General features: G+C 37.6%; 1 long non-coding RNA gene across 2 annotated transcripts in view; it reads left to right on the top strand.

The window, feature by feature from the left end:
* Positions 1–7,264: 7,264 nt before the first annotated feature.
* Positions 7,265–24,929, top strand: part of LOC122235868 — a 30,074-nt gene continuing 12,409 nt past the window's right edge. The window contains exon 1 of one of the 2 annotated variants that reach the window (XR_006213963.1): positions 7,265–7,342. This is a non-coding gene — a long non-coding RNA (uncharacterized LOC122235868). Of the gene's footprint in view, positions 7,343–24,602; positions 24,681–24,929 lie in introns of those variants that run through there. The other variant, XR_006213962.1, reaches the window with a different exon arrangement.

The raw sequence follows: 24,929 nt of genomic DNA, 5'->3' as shown, positions 1-24,929 counted from the left end.
AGTGACATGAATTATACTTCCCTGGAAAAATAACAAAAGCCTGACTTTCCCCTTCATTAATGGAGAGAAACTTAGACACATTCTTTCCTTTAATTCTTTCTTGACTCTGTTTGTTGAGGTGGGTTGTGAAGATGTTCATAAAAAACACATTTGAATTTGATAGTCAGCAGTAGGTAGGTGTTTAAATAATATTTCCAGTAAGAGAAGAGAATCCTCTTTAAGAAAGACATATTTGCAAATTCTCCCTCTGGTTTCACATTCCATACTGTTTTCGGGTAACATAAGTTCATGCCATTCATTTTCAATAACAAGGTGTATATGAAAAAAATAAAAGATTCATGGGTTAAAGCATCTGTACTGTCAGCTCTTTTCTTCATATAGTCTCCCCACTTCTCTTTATCTTACTTTTTCTCTCCTTCTGCTTCTAGTCATTAGGACATTTGCTTGTATATCCATCTCTCTTATTTGCTGAGAAAAAAAGAAAAACCATGGATCTATAAACTCTCTAAAAATATTCATATGTTTTATATTTTACAGGAACGAATACCAACAACTTAAAAAATCATAATGGCTTCAAGAGCATGACATTGAACATTAGCAAAGAAGTTTAAAAATAATTTCAGTTTTTTTTACCTGATGCCTGCTAGACAAGTCCAATCTGTTCTATTTATTGTCTACATAACTTCTTGAAGAGGAAAAATGAAATCCTGCTTAAAGAGATTTATGCAGTTAGCTGTGTATATGATATAATACAATGGGAGGTACCCAAACAGCTTTTCAGGAAAGTGTTCTTTTAAATGGTTGAAAATACCCTTGTTCTCAATTTCCATATTATGGATAAGCTTTAAATTCCATTAAAGCTTAACCCTTTATTCCTCAAAATAAACCATGGGGTTTAACTTCAAAGTCTCCATTCATATGATTCAATCAATGAAGGGATTGCCTACAATTACATTTTAAAACTTGTGACTTTATTGCACATCCCTGGAACATGTGGCTTTGGTTTCCTCTCTTCTATTGTTTGCTAATAGCCAATGGGTTTTCAAAATTCAGGGTAAGGTACTCACCGTCTTGTTATGTTGACTTAATACATATCGTGGGTCAATCCCAATTAAAAGCAAATGGCAACAAATCAAAACCAGAAAAAGGAGGAAGAAGAAGAGAAGAAGGAAGGGGACAGGAGGAGGAGGAAGAAATCCTTAGAAGTGTATCTTTTTTTTTTTTAATTTTTTTTTTAACGTTTATTTTTGAGACAGAGACAGAGCATGAACGGGGGAGGGTCAGAGAGAGGGAGACCCAGAATCTGAAACAGGCTCCAGGCTCTGAGCTGTCAGCACAGAGCCCGACGCGGGGCTCGAACTCACAGACCGCGAAATCATGACCCGAGCTGAAGTCGGCCGCTTAACCGACTGAGCCACCCAGGCGCCCCTAGAAGTATATCTTTAAGTGAGTTCTCTTATCTTCAAAATTTTAGTCACCTGTAAAGGCTTGATATAAGTGCCATCTAAAATTGCATTGGCTTTCAAACTGCACCTCAAAAGAAGCAGAGGTTCTCGGATATTCACATTGGATGAGATATTCTCAATATTTTATTATAAAACCTTTCAAACTAAACAAAATTCCAATTAAAGTAGAGGCAAGGAGCACTTGATATTACTTTTCTTGAATTGATAAAATTTTATCAGGAAGGGGTTAAATCTTTATAATTAATCAGAAAAATAATAAGTATCTGACAATTCTGAGATTAGATTTCTGCTATTATATGTTTTGGAAAGAAAACTATAAAAAGTATTTAATGATTCTTTCAGTCTTACTTTTCCCAGTGATACATTTCCAAAATGTCTGCTATCTTGATTGATATATGTGACCTTGCCATCTAAGTAGCCAATTAGAAGGGGCACTTCTGGTATGGCCGTTAGAAGTCTACAGACTCTATACTAAAATGGCATTTAGGTTACCCATTAAAAAGAGCTTTAAAAGCCAAAAAAATGTTTCCAGTAAATCTCTCTTAAGCTCCTCTACAGGCAGCTTTCTAAGCTGGGTCTTTTGGCCCAGAGTAGGGATGAAATTCTTTAGTTCTTTCAACCTTTCTGACTGCTTGTCAATCAGGATATAATATCCCTAAGTTTAAAACACAAAATCCACATTTTGGATTTGTGAAAAGGGTGGTTAATCCTATTTCAAAGAACATAATACAAATTAAATAGTGGGGGATCAATTCAACTGCAAGACTATCACTTCTTAAAAACATAAACAGGAAAGTTATTTGAAATTTTAAGTATCATCATTCTAACATTCAGATGTGGCTAATGAGATACCTTGAGTTAATTGTATATTAAATAGTTTAAGATACTAACAGTGTCATGTTGGAGACAAATAGAAAAAATGTGCATCCCTTTATTCACTTATCCAAGTATCTTCTTATGTTTTGAACCAAGTGGTAAACAATAAAGCGTTACAATAAAAAAATATATACCCTATATAAACCCCATGGTTGCCCCATCTGTTTGCATGTCACTGTCAACTCCTATGAATCTACCTAGTGGAGGGCCTGGGGGACAAGGAAGATGCAATGGCTCTGGGGCCAGGACGAGTGGAAATGACTGTTCCTACTGTCCAGTAATGCAGGGTCAGAAAACAAACTACAACAGACTATATTTAAAATTTCAACATTTTTGTTCCTCTGGAATTTTTTTCATTATTTTGAGTTTTTAGATATTTATCTTGATTACCACGTTTTCTGGCAAAAATTCCCTTCATTTCATTCTTAATGTGTATTTATTTGTTTTGAAAGAGAGAGAGAGAGAGCACACAGGGAAGGGGCAGAGAGAGAGGAAGAGAATCCCAAGCAGGCTCCGTGCTGTCAGCGCAGAGCACGATGTGGAGCTCAAACTCAGGAACTGTGAGATCGTGACCTGAGCTGAAATCAAGAGTCAGACGCTTACCCGACTGAGCCACCCAGGTGCCCCATCCCTTCATTTCATTCTTCAGGTTCATGACTCATTCACATCACTGCAATCCCTGCCCTGAAGAATGCTAAAGCACAAGCAAAATTTGTACCCCTGGAAGAGTCGAAGGAATTAGATTAAACAGAGGAACTATCAGACAACAAGAGAAAATATTTGGGAGCTGACACTCATATCACTGTTGCTGGTACAACGAGGCTATCTTCTCACTGCTGATTTAATCAGGAGAAATTCTAAAATGCTTGAGCAGAGGGAGGTCCAGGACTGCCATCAACTTATTAATCAATCCAAAAAGTCCTGAATTTCTACTTTGAGATTTCTGCCGCTGAATGGAACTTAGCTATAAAGAAACATTTCTCTACCATGAGATCCTACATTTAAGCATTTTCTAAAGTTAACTGATGAGAATTCTTAATCTCCCCTCTATGGATCCCCATGATAAAGGATTCAATTTAATCTTGCCTTAAGGACAGAGGCTGTTTGTTTAAACTCTCTTTTCTCAAGTGGTAGAAATTAAAGCTTTAATCTCAGTGCAGCACCAAATTAGCAGGGACATATCCCCAAATTTTGTCACTTACTCATCTCTGATAGTTCCCAAAGCTGCAGCCACTTGTCCTGTGAGTCATCTCGCCGCGCCCTCTGGTATTGTGTATTCAAATCAACCTGCAAAGGGACAAAGGGAATGCTGCTCTCTTTTCCTCTGATAATGGATAATTGAGCCCACTATTATTTTATCACCAGCCCCTGCGATTTCCAAATAGTCTTAACAGGTTGCACTGTATAAAATCAAACTAGGGAATGGTTCTTTTGGAAATTAGCATGTTCAATCAAAATCCAGCCGGCTTGCCTTTTTCAAAGCATCTGTTGTCATTTCAAATTCATGAACCACTTTAGCACTGTCTGTGACATCAATTGGCTTTTAAGCGATCAGTTCCTAGTATGTAGCAATATGTGTTCCACTGAATGTTAGTAAAAGACAGCATCAGCCTTTGATGGCTTATCAAAGTGTTTTGATTTAGCTACCTTTCAGAATCATTTTTGTGGTTTGCTTTGGGGTTTTAGCCTAGGAAGATCCATTCATCTGAGAGAAATGGGGGAAATCCAGTAAGGCAGATCTCAGCGTCACAGCTTTTGTTCTGTCCCCCAAAGAGCAATTCTTTTCCTTAAGAGTTAAAGAGGCAATGTCTCAGTCAGTAGTATTCATATACCCTCCTTAACAGATCCGAGCTCTGCCATTACAATTCAACAGAAATTCTTCTTATACGTATAGTCAAGAAATTAAAAAATAAGAACTTAAATTATGTAAACAGTGTCTTTTTCAATAACTTAGTTTATGAAAAATTTACCTAGGAAGGGAGGACCTCACTAACATCGATCAGTGCTTCTCAAACTTTAGACTGCTTAACAAATAACCAGACTTGCTTGTTAAAAATGCAGATTTCCCAGCCTCATCCTCAAAGACTTGGATTCTAATTTTGTAGACTAACAGTCAGCCTTGAAACATACCATTCCTTCTGATTATGATGCAATTAGTCCAAGGATCTCAATCTGAAGGAAAAAATCCATGCATTTTGAGGTATATAATCACACATGGCACATAGAATCACACTGGGCCCTCAACAACTATTAGCTCCTTTGCTTTATTTCAACGCCCAGTTTTGTTACCTGAAAGGCAGCATGCTAAAATTAATACCTGCCAAATTCTAATTTGCAATTATACATTAAATTTAGTAATTTTTTCTCAGGAAAAAAATTTTTTTTTCCAAAGACTAAGTTTGAGTGGACTTTTTCTTGTGGTAATATTCGCCATACAGTCTTCAAGTTTATAATGAATGTCAAAGAGAAAATAAAATGCAAGTATTACCAAAAAAAAAAAAATTCCAGCAACTCTCTTTCTGGAATGTGTCTATTCCCTAGAGTAAGTAACACTTATAGTAGAAAATCAATTTCTATTCTCACAAAGATAAGTATAAATTGGGAGATGCTCATAAAACCTCAGCCTGAAATAAAGGAAGCTTTAAAGAAACCAAGTTGTAGTCGAGAAAAGGTTTAGTTAAATGCTTTTAAAAACATGTTTAAAAAAACATACTACTTCTATATTTTCTCCTGTCATGCTCTATCCAGTTAATACAGACTCCCCCCTTGTGACCTAGTTAAATGTGAGAATTATTGATTAAAATGAAAACAAAATTTAATTTGAAATTCATATGCATTTTATCTTGGTCTCAAAATATATGTAAACAGTACACATTGCTACAGTATATAATGTTGATGTGCCTTTCGACCTTTTCCAATAAGTGATGAACCATATTCTCTGTGTTAAGAAACTATATTTTTTATTTATTTTTTAAAAATTTTTGTTAATGTTTATATATTCTTGAGAGAGAGAGAGAGAGAGAGAAAGAATGAGTAGGGGAGAGGCAGAGAGAGAGAAGGAGACACAGAATCTAAAGCAGGCTCCAGGCTCTTAGCTCTTCAGCACAGAGCCTGACATGAGGCTTAAACTCATGAACCACGAGATCATGACCTGAGCGGAAGTCTGACGTTTAACCGACTGAGCCACCCAGGAGCCTCAGAAACTATATTTCTTATATAAATGCACATAAAATGATCCCATGTGTTGTATACATGACTATTACCTACTTTTATGTATTGTTATGTGGTCCAATCAAGAGATATTCTCTGCCTGGAACTAACTCTTGTTATGTTTACTGCCAGCTAAATAACCCCTTCTACTTGCCTTATGGATGATTTCTGTTTACTTTGAAGTATCTTTATAATGCTTTGCTTATCAAGTAAATATGTGGTGTACTTCAAATTTTCTACATATACTCAGTCCTGCTCAGAATCTACAATTTTGAGGTGTTGGGCCTAACAAGGGAGCCCATATTACCTGTGCAGTTTAGGTTAGATATGCTTTACAAACAGATGATCACTTCAATTTGTGTGATTTCTGAGTCACAGGGAAGTAAGCCCTTCTGGCCATTTGCTTTATGAAATCTCACCAATACATATTCATTCCTTTGGGACCTCCCCTTGCATTTTTTCTCTTTTTTAAAAATATTTATTTATTTATTTTGAGAGAGAGAGGACAGAGAAAGAGAGAGAATCCCAAGCAGGCTCTGTGCAATCAGTACAGAACCTGAAGCAGGGTTTGATCCCATGGACCAAACCATGAGATCATGACCTGAGCCTAAATCAAGAGTCAGGGTGTTTAACTGACAGAGCCACTCAGGTACCCCTCTCCTTTTTTTTTGTTTCTTTTTCTTTTTAAGAGCAAAATACAAACACTACTAGAAATAATAACTCTAGGGGCATCTGGGTGGCTCAGTAGAATAAGCATCTGACTTTGGCTCAGGTCATAATCTCACAGCTGATGAATTTGTGCCCCGCTTTGGGCTCTGTGCTGACAGCTCAGAGCCTGGAGCCTGTTTCAGATTCTGTGACTCCCTCTCCCTCTGCCCCTCCCTTACTCACGTTCTATCTGTCTCTCAAAAATAAATAAACATTAAAAATTTTTAAATCAATAACAACTCTATTACATTATAAATATTATAACTCATGTAGTCTGAGTTAGGTATTTAGAATTTCTCTTTTCCCTGACAGCAATTTCCACTGGCAAGTTGAAAAGCATTTGAAATTGACATCTCTCATGAGTATATGTATATATGTGTATGGGGAAGAAGTGGAGTCTGGAGAAGGATCTGTGGAAAAGAATGGGTGGAATGGACAGTATTACAATTATGGTACATTGTATTACTAAATAATTTAGTGTAGGGCTTGCCTGGGTTATCGCACTTTTAGGTTATTATGAAACTGTCATTTAGAAACATCCTATTTAAAAAGCATAATAATGTTTGCCAACTGACTTAGTTAACACGTGTCACTGACTTGTAGTGCAGAGAAATGATGTTAATAAAATACTCTTACTGAAAGAAAAGCATGTTGTCTCTGTCCAGTGAAGGATAGTGGTAACTCAGTTTACCAGCAAAGTGCACTGGTTTCCATTCAGGACGCAGGGCTGCCAAATAGGTAACTGGGTGTGCCCACCAGTCACAAGAGGTTTCTGCCATCATGGGAATTTAAATGCCTGGAATAGAACTTAAAACTAATTTTTGGTACAGTTAACCATTTCCTATTTCTGTATTTTATTTTAGCACAGTTGCCAAATACATGTTTTATTGTTCCAATAAAGTATGTACACGTAGGTCCAGCAAAATAAAAATAATATTTTAAATAGCACATTTAGATATTATTTATTTCTTATTTACTTTGTATACTTTTTATTTAAAGCATTTCTGAACTGTTATGCAAAAGAAAGAAGGTTTATCTTTCATGAAGATGGGCAATGGCATCGAAGACTCAAAAGTGGAGAGGTAAAAAGATTACTAAAGGAGGGGGAGTTGCACAAAATTAATGACTTATTTTTTCTCTCTTTAAAAATTTTTTTGGTACTATGTCTTTTATGAAAATGTTTGGCTGTCTGATAGACTCTTCCTAAAACCCAACAATTTCACTACTAGGTATTTACCCAAAGGATACAAAAATACAGATTTGAAGGGGTATGAGCATCCCAATGTTTATAGCAGCATTATTAACAATAGCCTGTGGAAATAACTATGGAAAGAGCCCAAATGAGGATTGGCTGATGAATGCATAAAGAAGATGTGGGCTACAAGTAATGGAGTATTACTTCGCTATCAAAAGAATGAAATCTTGCCATTTGCAATGACGTGGATAGTATTACACCAAATGAAATACACCAGTCAGAGAAAAGAAAATACCATGTGATTTCACTCATAAATGGAATTTAAGAAACAGAATAGATGAACATAGGGGAAGGGGAAAAAAAAGAAAGAGGGAAACAAACCGTAAGAGACTCTTTTTATTTAAAAAAATGTTTTTTAACGTTTATTTATTTTTGAGACAGAGAGAGACAGAGCATGAACGGAGAGCAGAGAGAGAGGGAGACAGAATCTGAAACAGGCTCCAGGCTCTGAGCCATCAGCACAGAGCCCGACGCGGGGCTGGAACTCACCGACCGCGAGATCATGACCTGAGCCGAAGTCGGACGCTTAACCGACTGAGCCACCCAGGCACCCCAAGAGACTCTTAATAATAGAGAACAAACTGAGGGTTGGTGAAGAGAGGTGGGTGGGAGATGGCTTAAGTAGGTGATGGATGCTAAGAAGGGCGCTTGTTGTGAGCACTGGGTGTTGTATGTAAGTGATGAATCACTGAATTCTACTCCTGAAACCAATATTGCACCATATGCAATATTGAACTAACTAGAATTTAAATAAAAATTAGAAAATATAAATAAAAGACTCATAAATATTTAAGTTTTTTTTTACTTATGTTTATTTAGACTGTTCACAATCTGGTGAAATAAAAATACTCAGGTGTCAGAAGATAGGTGCAGACTCTATGCAAGAGGCAGGTGAAGTCTGGGAGAATGGTAGAAGGTGCAGTCTGCAACCATCTCAGACACAACAGGCTCTAATCAAACTGAACTGACTGACCTTGACTTTTACCTTCCTATGACAGACTTTCTTTGGTCTGTTTCCCTAGTGAGGGCATTGCTTTGTTTCATTTACATATTAATTCCTCTTGGGAAAATGTATATTATGTGCATGAGAGAAAAAGAGAGAGAGACAGAGACAAAGAGAGAGAAAGAGAACCAGAAAGAGAGACAGAGGCAAGGTAAGGGAGAAGCATATACAATATCCACTCTTTCCCCCAAATCTGCTTTCTCTAAATATTGCTGCTAAATTGCTATTTTACTAATTCATTTATGATAAAATGATTTTACATTAATCCATCTTTTTAAATTTTTATTTATTTTAGTGTTTATTTATTTTTGGGACACAGAGAGGGATAGAGCATGAGTGGGGGAGGAGCAGAGAGAGAGGGAGACACAGAATCCAAAATCCACAGCTCCAGGCTCTGAGCTGTCAGCACAGAGTCCGACATTGGGCTCGAACTCACAAACCGTGAGATCATGACCTGAGCTGAAGTCGGATGCTTAACTGACTGAGCCACCCAGATACCCCACATTAACCCATCTTAATATGCTTAATATGTGATGTTCTTGAACCATAAACAAAGCTTTAAGGGGGGGGGGCAAAAATTATTTCTTTTGATGATTGGCAGATAACAGTTTTTAGATCACTGGCATCTATGGATAAGCATCAGGGACTCTGTGGATCACCCAAAACTGTATTTAAATCAAGAGAGGAAGTGTTTTTTGTTGTTGTTTTTGGTTTTTTGGGTTTCTTTTTAAAATGTTTTAAGAATGAAGGTTATAGAGCCAAAGAACAAGTTCAAATCCCCTAGGATCCAGCCCTTTCCAACTCTGGCAAGCTACTTGACTTTTCCATGCATTCAGCTCTTTTTTTTTTAACCATGAAAGAAAAAGCATAATACTAATACCTAAGTTATGACTATTTTTAAAATGAGATGACTTGATAAACAGAAAACATTTTAGAAGAGTGCTTGTATATTAGATTCCATTTACTACTGTAACAAATTATCACAAATTTAGTAGCTTTAAGCAACACAAATTTATTACTTTAAAGCTCTGTGGTTCAGAAGTCAGAAATATGTCTCCCTGGACTAACATCAGCAGGGCTTTATTCCTTGCTAGAGGCTTTCTGAAGAATCTGTTTCCTTGCCTTATTCTAGCTGCTAGTTGCTGCTGACATTCCTTGGCTCCCGGTCTCTTTCCATCTTCAGAGCCAGCAATGGCTGGTCTTGTCTCTCTTATATTACATTACTTCAATACTAACTCTTTTGCCTCCCTCCTCCACATTTAAAGACCCTTGTTATTACATTGGGCCCACCCAGATAGTCCAGGATAACCCCTTCCTAATTTTAAGGTCAGCTTATTAGCAACCTCAATGCCATCTGCAACCATAATTCCCAACTGCTCTGTATTTAACATATTTACCAATACCAAGGATTAGGACATGGGCATCTTTGGCAGAGTCATTATTCTGTATGTATCATAGCCTGATACATAGTAAGAACTTGAGTTTGTTAACTATTGTTATAATATCTTTGAGAATAAATATATTTGGGTTTTTCTGTCAAGGTTCATAGCTTTAATAAACTCAAAACAATCAAAAAATGGATAAAGAAAGCACTATTTGTAGAAATAAAGTACATGTGTTACAAAATAATGTATATGCATTGAGGTGAATACTAAAGAGTGAATGATCAGAATAAATCCTCATGTATTATGATATATAATCCTTAACTGGATCTGGATTTTTATTTCTCTTAGACAAGTAGTCTCTCAATTGAAAAAAGACATTAAGTGCATTTGTTTTCTGTCCAATTCTAAACATCCCATTCTATGGAGAAATAATGAGAAATTAATAAAAACTCTTAAGTTCTCTAGACAAGTATGTGCATATTGCTTTGTTAAATTCCACAAGACAAAAGTCACTAACATTAAGTGAGGAAGGATAACTAACCCCAAGTGACTACAGTGTTCTGAACATTATGGCAGGTGTTTTATTTGTTACTTCATTCTCACCAAAAGTCATGTGGTTCAGAAGAGTTGTCCCATTTTATAGATAAGAAATTGAAAGAACAAAAGAATGGAAAGAAGAAAAGAAAGAAAGAAAGAAAGAAAGAAAGAAAGAAAGAAAGAAAGAAAAAATGAGAGGGAGGGAGGGAGAAAAGAAGGATGAAAGGAAGGAAGGAGGAGGAATCTGAGATTTGGAATGGTTGAGAACCTTGATGAAATTTACATAGCTAGTAAGATGTGAAACTAGCATATTGACTAGATTTTTCCAACTCAGGGTCTTGTTTTTCTCTCCACCTTCTGCTTCCTCTCAGAAGTGCCTTTTATGTTGGTTTCCCATCTGTACCATTACATTTTTCATAAGACATTGCCTAGTCTCCACATAATATAGGCATACGTAACATTTATAACATAACCACACAACCTATAACAGAGCATTTTGGACCGTTGTGACATTATTTCCTAATGCCTTATTAAGTGAGCAGAAACTACTATTTTAAAGGCAAATAATTTTTTCCACTTAGTAGTTAGCATATTTATAATTTTCACTCAATGCATGCTTTCAATTTCATACTATGTGATTCTGAACTAACAATTTCAAATCAGTGATATTTGTCTTTGTCTCCTTCTTAATGAACTGAGCATTTCTTAAAAAACTTAATAATGTAATTGTGTTGCTAAGATGAAGTCATTTTCTCTGCAGAAAATATTCTTACTAGACTAAAAGATTGGAATTAGTTGAGAGTGACCCATAAGAATAATTAAGTTCAGTTTGGTCAAGCTTGGCAGCTGGTTTTCCTCAAGCATAAAAATTTTACTTAGGATTCTTTTTCCTTAAATATCCTATCCCTTACACTTAGTCATATTGTGTGTGTAATAAACATTTTCTAATGGTTTTAGGAGTTTTGAAGTTGATCATGAGCCCCTTGAAGACCAAGCTTATATTTCTGTCTTATCTTCATGCTGTATAACATGGAAATATAATATTAGTATACTTCTTCATGTAACCAGTTAACAGAAAGGACGTTAGCACAGCTATTTACATCCCTGTCCTCATAAAGTTCTTTGTTTGCAGAACAACATGATAGATTGAATGCTTGTGCTCCCCTCCCCACCAAGTTAAATATGTTAAAAACCTGATCCCCAAAGTGATGGTGTGTTGAGGTATGACATCTGGGAGGTAATTAGGACACGAGGTGTTGCCCTCAAAATGGGATTAGCACTCTTATAAAAAAAGAAGTGCAAGACAGTTCCCTTACCCCCTTCCACCCTGTGAGCACACAACAAGGAGGTGCCATCTAGGAACCAGAATGTGGGCTCTCATCAGACACTGAAATTCCCAGTGACTTGATCTTGGACATCCTAGGCTCCAGAACAGTGAGAAAAAAATCTGCTGTTTATAAGCCACCCAGTTTATGGTAATTTTGTCATAGCAGCCCAAATGGGCTGAGACAAACACTACCTTAATACAGTTATAACAAAGCGTGATAACAACTGCGGTATCCAGAGCTTCCTTCAGCTCGCCGTCTTTGAGTCTGTTTTCCATGCTACACCAGCTCTCTTTCAGGAGACCCAGGGTGAGCCAAGTCACTAGAAATGTAAATTACTCCTTTATAGCTTGGAGTCATGGTAAGAAAAAATGTATTTGTGAAGGGCTTCAAATTATTGTATAATCAACAAAAATTTAAATGGTTCAGTGAGCAAAAGTAATATACACAAAAATAGATTTTTTAAAAAATGGGAATGTGTCTTATCATTGTAAGCAGTGATAGTTCCCAACTGTAAAATGGCTTTGTTGAAACACAAAAGACCGAACCTATGACTTATCCATAGTCTCACCAGAATACATTTTGGAATCGGTATATGATTGACTTAAGCTGTAAAGACAAAGGATAATTGTTCTATTCCATGACTTTCAGGGGCATGTTTCCATATTGAGTTCATAACATAGGAAGGCAATTGTCTCAAATATTCTTTTCAGAGAAAAACAGGATACTATCACTATGAGAGAATTTTTTAACAATAATGACCGGGCTGAAATTGTTTTTAAATGAGGATTCTTACACAGAAAGGAAATAAATGCACTTTAAATGTTGCTAAAGTGCTAAATATTGTTAAAGTTTTGCAGTCAGAATGGGGACATGTTTGAGATTCATTAACTGGGAGTGTGAATTATGGAATCTAAAGATATATTTTTAATAATTCAACTTTATTGTCCCAGACTACGATATCTTCCGCTCATTCATTAGACAGAAACACAATTGCATTTATTTACTCTTTGATCATTTGATCATTTCACCTGTTTTTTTTCTCTGTTTGTTGTCTGAATCACCATAATTGGGCTACTTGCCAAAACACTGATCCCAGCTCAGGGGGATGACTCATGTGACAGACTAATGAAATCCAGGTAATTGATAAGGAGGGAACTGAGTAGAGGGGAAAGGCCAGTGGAAAAGTTGGAGATTTTCTCTGACAGCCTATGTGTTAGACACAGTGTTCATTTTAGAGTTTGGATGGAAGCACCTATGCCCAGTCCCAGGTTGCAAAGCACAACATCCGAGTATCACTCACGTCTTCGCTTCTGCAAGACACAGTGAACATCCCCAAAGTGGTGATCTGACCTTTCCCCCCATAAAGGCTACTGCAGTTAACAGTGGAGCTGAACGGTTTTGTTCTCTTTTCCATCGAATGTTAACACGTGTCATTTCAAAAAGGACATCCTACTCTTCTTCTGTTTATTTTCCTACTTCATAAACAGGTTTAAAAAGATTCGTATTTAACTTAAATTTCTGAGTAAGCCTGAGCTTCTTTTAAACTCGTTTTGTTCTCTTGACAGTGTGGATCTTTCACATAATCATCCATGATCTTGTAGCCCTTTTTCCAACATTTGTATAGATCATTAAACCTTCTGAGTTGAATCTAAAGCTCCCTGTCATTTGCATTAATTTAAGTGCCTTTTTTTTTCTTCCTCACTGGAATAATGTGTGATTATATTAGCATAACTTGTATCGTCTTCAAGTCTTCTTGAGTTATCAATGTTCTTAAGACTCTTAGAATATAGGGTCATAAAAATATTTTCCTGGAATGTTTTAATGTTTTATTATTATAAAATTACTCATTAGTTATTATTAGCTGAGCTACACATGTTTTTCAAATTTATGAATAAAAGTCAAGTAGGCGTATAGTCAATAGACTACACTTAAATGCTTAATGACCAGTTCCCTCTAGGGGGTGTGTGTTGGGGTGTTGGAGGTGGGAATAAAGATGTGAGACATTTCCTGAATTCTCCAGTGTCAACACTCCCACCATGGCTAATTGAAGCAACCAGCATGACATTACTGGACTGGGAGTAGGGACCGGATGAGAACAATTAACTTGGGTGAAGCTGATATGAATTGTCTGTAGCATATCCCGATTATGTTAACAATGCTTGTTTGTTTGTTTGTTTGTTTGTTTTCCCAGTATACCCTCCCACCCTGGTCTCCCATGTCGTCTCTCCAGAGGTGGCAACTTTGGACTCTTAGCTGTTTCATCTGACATTTAGGCATTTATCTATATATTTTATTTATTTATTTATTTATTTATTTATTTGCAAGGTTATACAGTTCCTTTTGATCTTAGATATTATCCATTGACTTATTATAACAGAGGAGGATTTAACTGTCTATCATCTCCATCACCCTTGCTTCCCCTCCCTCTGCCTTTCCGTATGGTTGAGTGACGGTTTTTGTTTAATCAGTGTTGTTTTACTTTACTATGTTTTTGAATGTATAATTCACATATTATTGTGTGCTGTTATTACTTTTCATTTACTGCTTTTTCCTAAAGCTAATAGATATCTTTTTTTAATTTGCATAGCTTTCTATGATTTTTTCCACATCTTCAAACAGCTTCTAAGTATTTTTCAAAAGATTAATTACATAATGTAACCTAATAATTCCAACATTTTTAAAGAATCTTTTCTCTTTTTTTTATGTTTATTTATTTCTGACAGAGAAAGAGACAGATCATGGGTGGAGAGGGGCAGAAAGAGAAAGAGAGAGATACAGAATCTGAAGCAGGCTCCAGGCTCTGAGTTGTCTGCACAAAGTCTGATGCAGGGCTTGAACTCACGAACCCTGAGAACATGACCTGAACCACACTCAACCTACTGAGCCACCTAGGTACCCCTGGAATTTTTCCTTCTAGAGACCTCTAATTCTATCTGATTTCTCTACTCTTTAGTCTTACTAAATGACTCTTATTATGGAACTTTTCTTGCTGCTCTCCTAAGAACTCTCTATACTTTTCTCCTAGTTGTTTTATCTATTTACCCATATGATAGATCTTATTTGTCTTTCTAGGTCCCCCTCCCCCCCCTCCCCCCGCTGCCTCTCTCTCCAATTGGAGCACATTTTCTTGTAGTTTCATTCAAATAAAAAGGCAGCAAGGGTGCCTGGGTTCCTCAGTCGGTTAATCATCTGACTTCGGCTCAGGTCATGATCTGGCAGTTCATGAGTCCGAGCCCAGCGTCATACTCTGTGATGACAGCTCAGAGCCTGGAGCCTGCTTTGGATTCTGTGTTTCCCTCTCTCTGCCCTTCCCCTGCTCACCCTTTGTCTCTCTCTGTCAAAAATAAACAAACATTTTTTTTTAAAGTCAACAAAATGGCAGAGAATATGGTGTTGATGGCCTCAGTGTATTTACTTTGAGCCACACTGCTTCAGACCAAGTTGTCCTTGCTTAGTACATACCTGTCATTCTGAGATTCCCTTCTACCATCACCCTAGAGGAGGATATTTTAATTTCTCTCCAGGGTTTATGCGACTGTTTCGGTTTACCTAGTATCTTACTATGTGTTGGTTTCCTTTCTCTTTCTTTTTGTGGAGCATATCTTAAAATAATTTTATGGGAAAGGGAGGTAAATATCTTGAGATCATGTATACCTAAAAATGTCTCTATTCCTCTATACCTTTTAATTGACAGTTTGGGCATACAGTTCTAGACTGAAAATCATTTTCTATCAATATTTTGGATGCAATTTTCAATTGCCTTTCAATTCACCAACCTTTGCTATTAAGAAATGTGAAGCCATTTTGATCCCTTTCCCTTTTCAATAACCATTTCCCTCTCTGGATGTTTGTACCACACTCAGTGCTACACCAATGCTCTGAGATATTGAAACAACATTCCTTAATGTGAGTTGCATTTCTTTAATTATTCTAGGATCTCAATGGGATCTGTTAATCTTGCAGCCTATGTCCTTAAGTTCAGGGAAATTTTCCTGAATTATGCCATTTACAATTTTGTTTTCCTTTTCTCTCTTGGTAGCACTTCTACTTTTTGGAAACTGAGTTTTCCTAACTGCTTTTCTAATTTCATTTGTTTCCCCTGTTTTTATCTCCATCTTTTCACTTTACACTCTGGGAGATTGTTTTCCCATTTTTTCTCTAACTTTTTATTCAATTTTCAATTTCTTTCCTCATGTTATTTTCCAGAGCTCTTCTTTTTCCCCCTGAATATGTCCTTTAATATGTCCACTTCTTTCTTGGATGAAATATCTTTATTTCTATGATGTTATTAAAAACAAAGCTTTTAAGATTTTTTTCCTCCTCCATGGCATCGGTTTCCTTCCAAGATTCTTTATCTTTTCATTTCTTTTGGTTTCTGTAACTCATGTTAGCAGACTTTTCTCACAAGTTCAGTAATCTTTGCTTCTCTGTGCCATTAAAGAGTGAAGGAGTAAAAGCTCAGTTGGCAACTTTGAGCCTATGGGTGCTGCTTGTAAATACAGATATCACTGAAGGTCATTTGTTGACATGGTGGGCCATTTTGTTGGAGAAGCGCTAAAATATGATGAAATATTTCTACATGAGCTTGTTAGATTCTCACAGAGAAGAATCTTCTGATCTTTTGCCTGCAGGGATGATGGCCAGCCAATGATTTTGGAGCCCAACAGCAGAAAAGACAAGTGGGACTGGGAGTGGAATAGAACATTCACCTTCCAGCATATGTTTATTTTCTTTGTTTTGGAATGGTATCCCCACCCTTAATCACGGGGGGCTGCCAAAGCCTATAAAACCTCAGTTGTAACCTCTCCAAAGAATGAAGCATCTGTGTCTGACACGGGCAAATGTCAGATAGGCACTGAAAAATAGTCTGAGTCCAGTTTCTCTAAAAGCTTTCAATCAATTCTCAGTAGGTTAACTCTTCCTCGCTGGTATCCTGTGGTACCTGATGCTCCCAGTTCCTGAGCCACCTGAAAACTGCATGTGCATATTGAGTTGTTGCTTGGCTCTTCCCAATCATTGCTGATTTAGAGTTTGGCTTTACAGTTTTGATTTGCTTTGTTTTATTTTTCCTGTCAGGTTAGTTAGAACTTGCATATTTCTTCACAGTTTCTAAAAGTTTGTTGATGTTTATTCTTCTCTATTGCCTCCATCCTTGTGGGGTTGTGTCTAGTTACAAAAAATCTGTTTACTGTCACTTAAGTGGGGTTTATGGAGGGAACAGATCAGAAGCACGGTTAAATCTACCACCTGCATTCAGAAGCCCTTTCTTTGAAGTTTCTGAAGTCTGCTTTTCTAAAGCACAGAGTGCATTTCTGGTAAGACCCAGGTCTCCATCTGATGATCATAGACTCTGCAAGTGCATGTTCATCACATCCCTGAGTCCCTGTCGTTTCCACTTCACATCCTCTGCATTTGCTTGTCATTGTATCCATGGTTACGGTTCCTCTTGTTACTTACTCAAACTTCAGAGAGATAAAATAAAAAGCAAGTCATAGCCTCTTTGTGTAACGTATGCTGCCTTTCTGGACAAAGGCTTGCTTCAGGGGAGGAGACAGTGGTGATTAGGTGGGAGATATGAGGAAATGGAAGAGTATAATTGATGCTGAGAGGGTCAAGAACCTCCCACCTGTCCTTGTCCCCCTCCCCTCAACCAGCCAACAACAACTTTGCTGGTAAATGCTGGCTATTGGTTTTCTTTGGGGATTAGTCTTCAAAAATTGTTCTCACTCTCCAGAATTGAGCAGTATTGTATTTGAACAATTGTAAAAATACATGGGTCCACTTGTATCCAAATTATAGTTGAGGTGAAACAGAAGCCCTTCCTTAATTATGAAGACATAGGAAATGTACAGAAAATTATTTCCTTGAGCCTTAAAAGAGGAAAGAAATCCCCAAACATTTTGTTTGTTTGTTTAAATGCTTATTTATTTATTTTGAGAGAGCGCTCATATGAGAGTGTGCACACGTGTGTGAGCCAAGGAGGGGCAGAGAGAGGAGGAGACAGAGAATCACAAACAGGCTCTGTGCCGTCAGCGTAGAGCCAGACTTGGGGCTCTATCTGAACCATGAGATCATGACCTGAGCCAAAATCAAGAGTTGGACCCTTAACCAACTGAGCCATCTAGGTGCCCCACAATCCCAAAACATTATAAAAAAATTTCTAATAGCATTTCCCCTACTACAATACTCCTATAACCCACCCCTTGGCACTGGTGTGGAGCATGGAGGTCCAGTGAAACTTGCATCCAAACTTGAGCTGTGCAGGTGCCTCCCTCTGCTGAGCCACAACATCAAGAACACATCATGGTCAACTCTCAATGGCCTCTTAATATCCTCTTTATCTTGTCCGTTTTTCCTAAACAGGATAAACAATATTGTACACTGGCTAAAAACTCTCCTTTATTTCTGTACCGTAAAACATAAGAGAATGAAGACTATAATCTCCACATGGTGGACATATCAATGTTAACTGCGGTCTAACGTCATAGTAACTTCAGCTTTTAATTATCAGCTTTCTGAATCCATTCATCTGTGTCTAGTCGAAGTAGGCTGTTTTTGTTTGTTTGTTTGTTTGTTTGTCGTATGTCCCTAAAGTGTGGCTGTGCTCAGGGTGCCAAGTTCAACCCTCTCTCCACTCACCACACAGACTGTGAGCAACCTCCCCCACCCCCGCTTTCTGTCACCACCAAGGTAAATTCACACCTCTTGCCTTCTCCTACCACACAATCCCCCCTGGCCCAAGCTCCTTCACGTTCTGCAGATAAGGATACATCAGCATTCCAGAGCCCGTGGCCGAGAAGATCATAAGGACCTTTCTTAGCCAACAAAGAAGAAATTAGGCCCATGGCTGCAGCGGGAGAATTATTGGCATTGAAGTCAAGGTTTTAACTCTGTCCAGTAGAAGGAAGCACGACTAGTAAATGTCCTTGAGCAGGTCTCTTCCTCCTCCTGAATCTCAGTTTCTCAGTCTATAAATGGAAAATGAAAAAAAAAATGCAGCTCTTAACAACTCCTAGACCTCTTTGCAGAAGTTTTGAGATTTAGTAATAATATTTATAAAACATGAAGCTCTTTGTTTAGCAAACATAGATGGCCAATTAATATCTAATGTTAACATGTATACATGCTAATATAAACTGAGAATTAATTATGCTAAAATATTTTTAAAGTAAATAGCCTCCATATGTCTTCAATAAACCAAATAGTAAGTAATATTTTTATTTCATCTTCACAGGCTAAACTGGCAGACAGTACATTTCAGTCTCTGTGACCAATGTGTCCAATTGCTTAGCTTGTGAAATATGAGTATGGTTTGAAAGTTACATGTGTCAAAGAACACATTCATTACTGCTAATGGAGTTCAAACTAAGTATCTTTTTAATGGTCAGGCTTGAAGCCTTTTCATTAGAAGATTTACTGTCTCATCAGTTGTAGAGTGAATAGCTCTGCATTGTTTTTGAATAACTAATAATGATAAACATCTTAGACAAAAATTTAGACAACCTAATGTGCCCAATAATGAGAAAAGATAATATTAGCATTTAACTTTAAAATGACCTTTTATTCTGTCACTAGCAGTTCATCACAGTTAAAATTCAATTCATTTCTTACTTGCCCATGGTAACTAAAATGTAACATAAAGAGCTACAAAATGGACAGCCACAGTGGGAGAGTAGGGAACAAAAAAATCAGGGGAACATGTAGGTGCCCTGGAAAATTATATTGACTATTTCTTTATGCTGTTTTTTAGGAAACAACATTGAAATGTTGACTAACCTTGAGAAAGAAAACCCTACATAGATTGAACGCTTAACTGTATCTGTTCATAAGGATAAAAAGCATAGTAAGACTCAGACCTTATCCATAAAGACTCACTATTTTTCTAGGTTTACTGAGAAATAATTGACATACATCACTGTGTAAGTTTAAGGTATACAACACAATTGCCTGCTTTACGTGTATTGTGAAATGATCACCACAATAGATTCAGCTAATATTCATCTTTTTATTTGATACAATACAAAGAAAAGAAAGAAAAGATTTTCTCCTTGGGATGAGAATTCTTAGGATTTGTTCTCTTAACTTTTCTATATGTCATCCAACTGTGTTAGCTGTAGACATCATGTTGTACATTCCATCCTCAGTACTATCTTATAACTGGAAGTTTGTTACTTTTTGACCACCTTCCTTCAATTGTCCCTTCCTTACCCTCCACCTCTGATACCATAAGTATGATCTCTTTTCATACGAGTTTGGTTGGTTGGTCAGTTGGTCGGTTGGTCGGTGGTTGGTTAATCAGTGGTTGGTTAATTGATTGACTGATTGATGATTCTACATATAAGTGAGGTCATATAGTCTTTGTCTTTTTCTGTCTGACTTATTTCACTTAGCAGAACGCCTTCAGGGTCTATTCATGCTGTCATGAGTTGTAGGATTTCCTCAGTTTTCATTACTGAATTATGTATCTATATCTATAGATGTAGATAGGTATAGATGATATAGATATAGATATATAGATAAAACATGTCTGCTTTATCCTTTCATCTATCTAACAATGGACAGATGGACAATTAGGTTTTTTCATTTCTTGGCAATAGAAAATAATGCCGCTACGACATGGGGTGCAGATATCTTTTTGAATTAATGTTTTTGTTAATTACTAGAAGCAGAATTGCTAGACTATATGGTAGTCTTTTTTTTATTTTTTTGGTGAATCCTTCATCCTCTTTTCCATAGTGGCTATACCAATTTACAGTCCTACCAACAGCACACAAGAGTTCCTTTCCCGCTACATCTATGCCAGTGTTTGTTAGCTTCTATCTTTTTGATGATGGCCAATCCAATAGGCACAAAGTGCTATCTCATCATGATTTTATTTTGCATTTTCCTAATGACTAGTATGTTGAGGAACTTTTCATGTAGCTATTGGCCTTTCATATATATTCTTTGGAGAAATGTTTCTTCAGGCCTTTTATGCATTTTTTAAATTGGGTTGTTTTTTGTCCTTGAGTTGCATGAGTTATTTATTTTGAATATAACCCTTTATCGGGGTTAATAATTTGCAATTTTTTTCTCATTCTGTAGATTGTCTTTTAATTTTGTTGATGGTTTCTTTTGTTGTGCAGAATATTTTTAGTTTCCTTATTTTTTTATTTTATTGCTTGTATTGTAGGTGTCATGTCCAAAAAATATTACCAAGAACTATGTCAAGAAGCTTTATTCCTGTTTTCTTTTAGGAGTTTCATAGTTTTAGGCCTTACATTTAACATATAAGTTAAATGTAACTTTTCTCTATTCTCTTACTGCTCTGCAAATTTTGGTTTTTGTCTTTCAATTTTGACAATTTAATTACAACATGTCTCAGTCTGGTCCTATTTGGGTTCAACCTATTTGGGAGTTTTGGGACCTCCTGGATCTGAATATTCATTTCTCTTCTTAGGTTCAAGAAGTTTTTAGCTATTATTGTGTCAAATATACTTTCTGTCCCTTTCTCTTTTTCTTTTCCTCCTGGAATTCCCAAAATGCAAACATTGTTTCTTTTAATTGTGTCTCATAATCCCCATAGGCTTTCTTTATTTCTTTTTCATTCTCTTTCTCTGCTCTTCTGAGTTGGTTATTTCCCATAACCTCTCCTCCAGGTCACTGATTCTTTCTTCTGCATGCTCACGTCTACTTTTAAAACTCTGTTGAGTTCTTCAGTTCAGTTATTATATTATTCAACTCTAAAGTTTCTGTTTATTTTGATGGTTTGTATTTCCTTGTTGAACTCATTCTTCATGCATTGTTTTCCTAATTTTGTTTAGTTGTCTGTTTGTGTTTTCTTGTGGTTCCCTAAACGTTTTTGAGAATTATTCTGAATTAATTTTCTGACAGTTTATAGATGTCCATTCCTTTTGGGTCAGTTTTTGCAGCTTTATTAGTTTCCTTTGGTGGTGTCATCTTTATCCAATTTTTCATGATCCTTGATTCCTCATGTTGGTATCTGCAAATCTGAATAATCAAGCTCTTCTTCCAGAATTTTATAGGTTTGCAGTGGCAGAGACAGTTCTTCATCTATCAGCTCAACTTGGGTTTCTGTGAATGTCTGCTGGTGATGTCCTTGGGCAGCTGGGGCCTGCTCCTATGGTCTATTTTTGGGCAAGGCAACAGTTTGAGGTCTGAGGATAGAGATGGTGGTTGTGCCACTGGCTGAAAACAGTTAGATAGGACCATTGGCTTGGTTCCCTATACAAGTGAGGCTTTAAGATGGGCTCCATGATTGCCTAGATTCTCTGGTCAGGTTTATTAGATGTTGGGACTGGGTACGATATTCACTGGTAGATGAGAGCATGAATTAACTTTCCTGCCCTGGCAGGGCACCAAAACAAAACCAAGGGTCTATACATTTCACTGTGGACCCAGTCTAGACTGTGCATTAAATTCCTTGGTCAGGTGAGGCCACTGGTTTTGCTCTGTGGGTGAGGGAAGCCATGAGCTCTAGTCTCTGTTCAAGTGCCACTGTACATAGGGTTGTTGAATGATCTATGAAGCTTCCTGTGATCTCTGGTTAGGGTTCTTGGTTGGACAGGCTGGAGGCTGTATTAAGCAGTGAGCAGGGCTATGGGTTAGGTTTCCTTCCCAAGTGCAGTCGAAGGAGCAGCTCTAAAGCAGGTTAGGCTTTTTGTTGTCTTAGTTCAAGCTGACCCATACTCCAAGTTTCCTGACAAAATAAGGCCTCTTGCTTTGCTCTGCAAACCATCAGCTCTGCTTATCCATCACTCAGCTTGAGAGCCGCTGAGCTACACAACTTCCAGGAATTGTCTCCAGCCCTACAGGTCAGATGGAGCTGGAAAATACTTTCCACAGCCGGTGGGGCTGTCTCAGATCCTTTGCCTAGGCTGGAAGGGGAAAGTCTTCTCTAGGCAATTCTCAATTTCCAAAATACACCTTCTGGTGGGAGGGGCAGGGACCTACCCTCAGTCTTGGCTATGAATTAATCTCCCTGCCTGTGCATAACATGGGAACACTCCATGCCTGGTAATCGCTTTGCTCTGAGACAAACAGTTCTGCTCACTTGCCTCTCAGCTCAAGAACCACTGGGCCGCACAGCTCTAAGGAGTTTTTATTAACTCTTTTAGTCAGATAGTGCTAAAAGGCACTCTTCACAGTGGGTGGGGATTTGACATACCACTTTGCCTGGGCATGGGAAAACTGGGTTCTGGAGCCAGGGAAACTTCTTGCTTGAGGGTCTGAATCAGCCAGATCTGCTCTCTGCAGAGTTCCCTGACAGAATGCACTCTCAACTTGGTTCTACAGATGAGCAAAATCTCTAATTGGGATTAATACTTAAGAACTGCAGATAAATTTGGTCTCTTTAGGTCTGTGTGATGGTTGTTGCAAGCCCTTCCCCCATTCTCCTTCATAGTCTAATTCTCCATCAATGAGCCCAGCACATCCTCATGAGGCCAGTTGTCCCCCTTGGGTTCTTAGTTTCCTCTTGGAGGAAACTAGAGCTCAGTGGAGACATTTCCCTGTTATGCTGTGCTGGCATGGGGGAAGGGCAATGCGGTCAACGTTTAGCCAGTTCTCTCAACTTTCTATTATAGTCTGTCGTGGTCTCTGTGTTTCAGCCGCACTCTTTGTTGTAGGATTCTCTCAGTGGTGTCTTATTCCTGAATCATTGTCAGTTGTTCATCCTCTGAGGAGGAGTGCAGTCAGGAATAACCTATGTCCTCATATTGATAATGTCGCAAGAACTCACCTTGGTGAAACAGATGATTGCAAGGCAGGACACTATGTGCAAAAATAGAGGCCAGTTCCAGGTGCTTGGGGGAATGAAAGAGGGAGCAGTCCAGGCAGAGTATTCAGGGAGGGTGTCGTAATGATTCTGGAAGACCAACATTAAGAAAGAAATCGAATAAACTTATCTGGTAGAAAGCTACGTCAAAAATGTAAGTGGCAGTGAAATACATGTTTTAAGAATTATCAGTTTGGATTGCTTTGAAACCATTAAGCAAACAACACTGCAGAAAAGGCTTCAGGGATTATAATAGCATACAATTTTATTGATTTCCATTTGACTACTTCTTGCTAGAGGTAATGTCAAACAAAACTTTAGTTCCTGTTTGGATTCATTGTTCTATCTTTGGCTGCTTGATGCTGCAAAGCAGCTAATGACTTGGGTACCTTTGAGAAAGCCACATTGACTATGAAAGCATTCCTCCCAAATGCTTTATTCGTAAAGCACTGCCTATTCTCCAGGCCTGCATTTCCTTCCTGTATCAAATAGTTACTTAGCCCTTCTTTGTTTCTCTCTCTTTTTTAAGTCTAGCCCTATTTTTCTCTTCCATGTCTTTATCTTTCTTTTCTGTATCTCTGTCTCTTGATGTCTGCTTACTATGTGTTTATTGCCTCCAAGAGAGACAGCATGGGCAAGGAACAGAAAGTCGTACTATGTCCTTCTGCTACCTCCAACCAGATCTCCAACTCCATTGTTGTAGCACTCTGGTGTTTCATTTGGGTTAAAGACACTAAAAGAACAATTAATACCACCCACATTGTTGAAGAGGGGGAGAAACAGGAAGCACCTTACTTTTACCATTTAGATGAAGATATGATCTCCCTAGGATTCCCCCCACCACTCATGTATACAACTCTTCTTCCTCACGGTACACTTTTCTTTTTCTCCCATTTAGAATCATTGTAAAATATGCCTTTAAAGAAAATCAAAAAAAGATGATAGCATTCTCACATATTGGTCCACGTTGGCGGGTCCCCTGGCATTAAAGAAAGTGTCAGCATCAATCTCTCCTTCTTGAAACATTGATTTTTTTAATCCCATATTCTTCTACCCACAGCTACTAATTGCAGCTGTCTGTCACTCTGGCGTGGCCGGGAGAAGAAAGGCCATTGTTTCAGTGAGTGAATTTGATGGTACGTGAAGAGATGCCACAGATGAACTCTGCATCCACCCAATGTTTCCAGAGATTGAATATTAGTGCTACCTGTTCAGCTCCACGCCAGCCAGCTTAGTAAGAGGGAGAGACACAAAGCACTCCCACACTCTTGTTCCACGTCTCTTTTTTTTTCTCTATTTGTCTTTGTCTCTGGGTGTTCTCTGTTTCTCTCTGTTATTTCCAACACTTTATTTAGTTTAGTTTATGTTTTATACTGAAGACATAA

Source organism: Panthera tigris, chromosome F3 (genome assembly GCF_018350195.1).
Source record: "Panthera tigris isolate Pti1 chromosome F3, P.tigris_Pti1_mat1.1, whole genome shotgun sequence".
In the NCBI taxonomy this organism is placed as follows: domain Eukaryota; kingdom Metazoa; phylum Chordata; class Mammalia; order Carnivora; family Felidae; genus Panthera; species Panthera tigris.
Note: the sequence above shows the minus strand (reverse complement) of the source record. Positions and strands in the feature narration are given on the sequence as shown.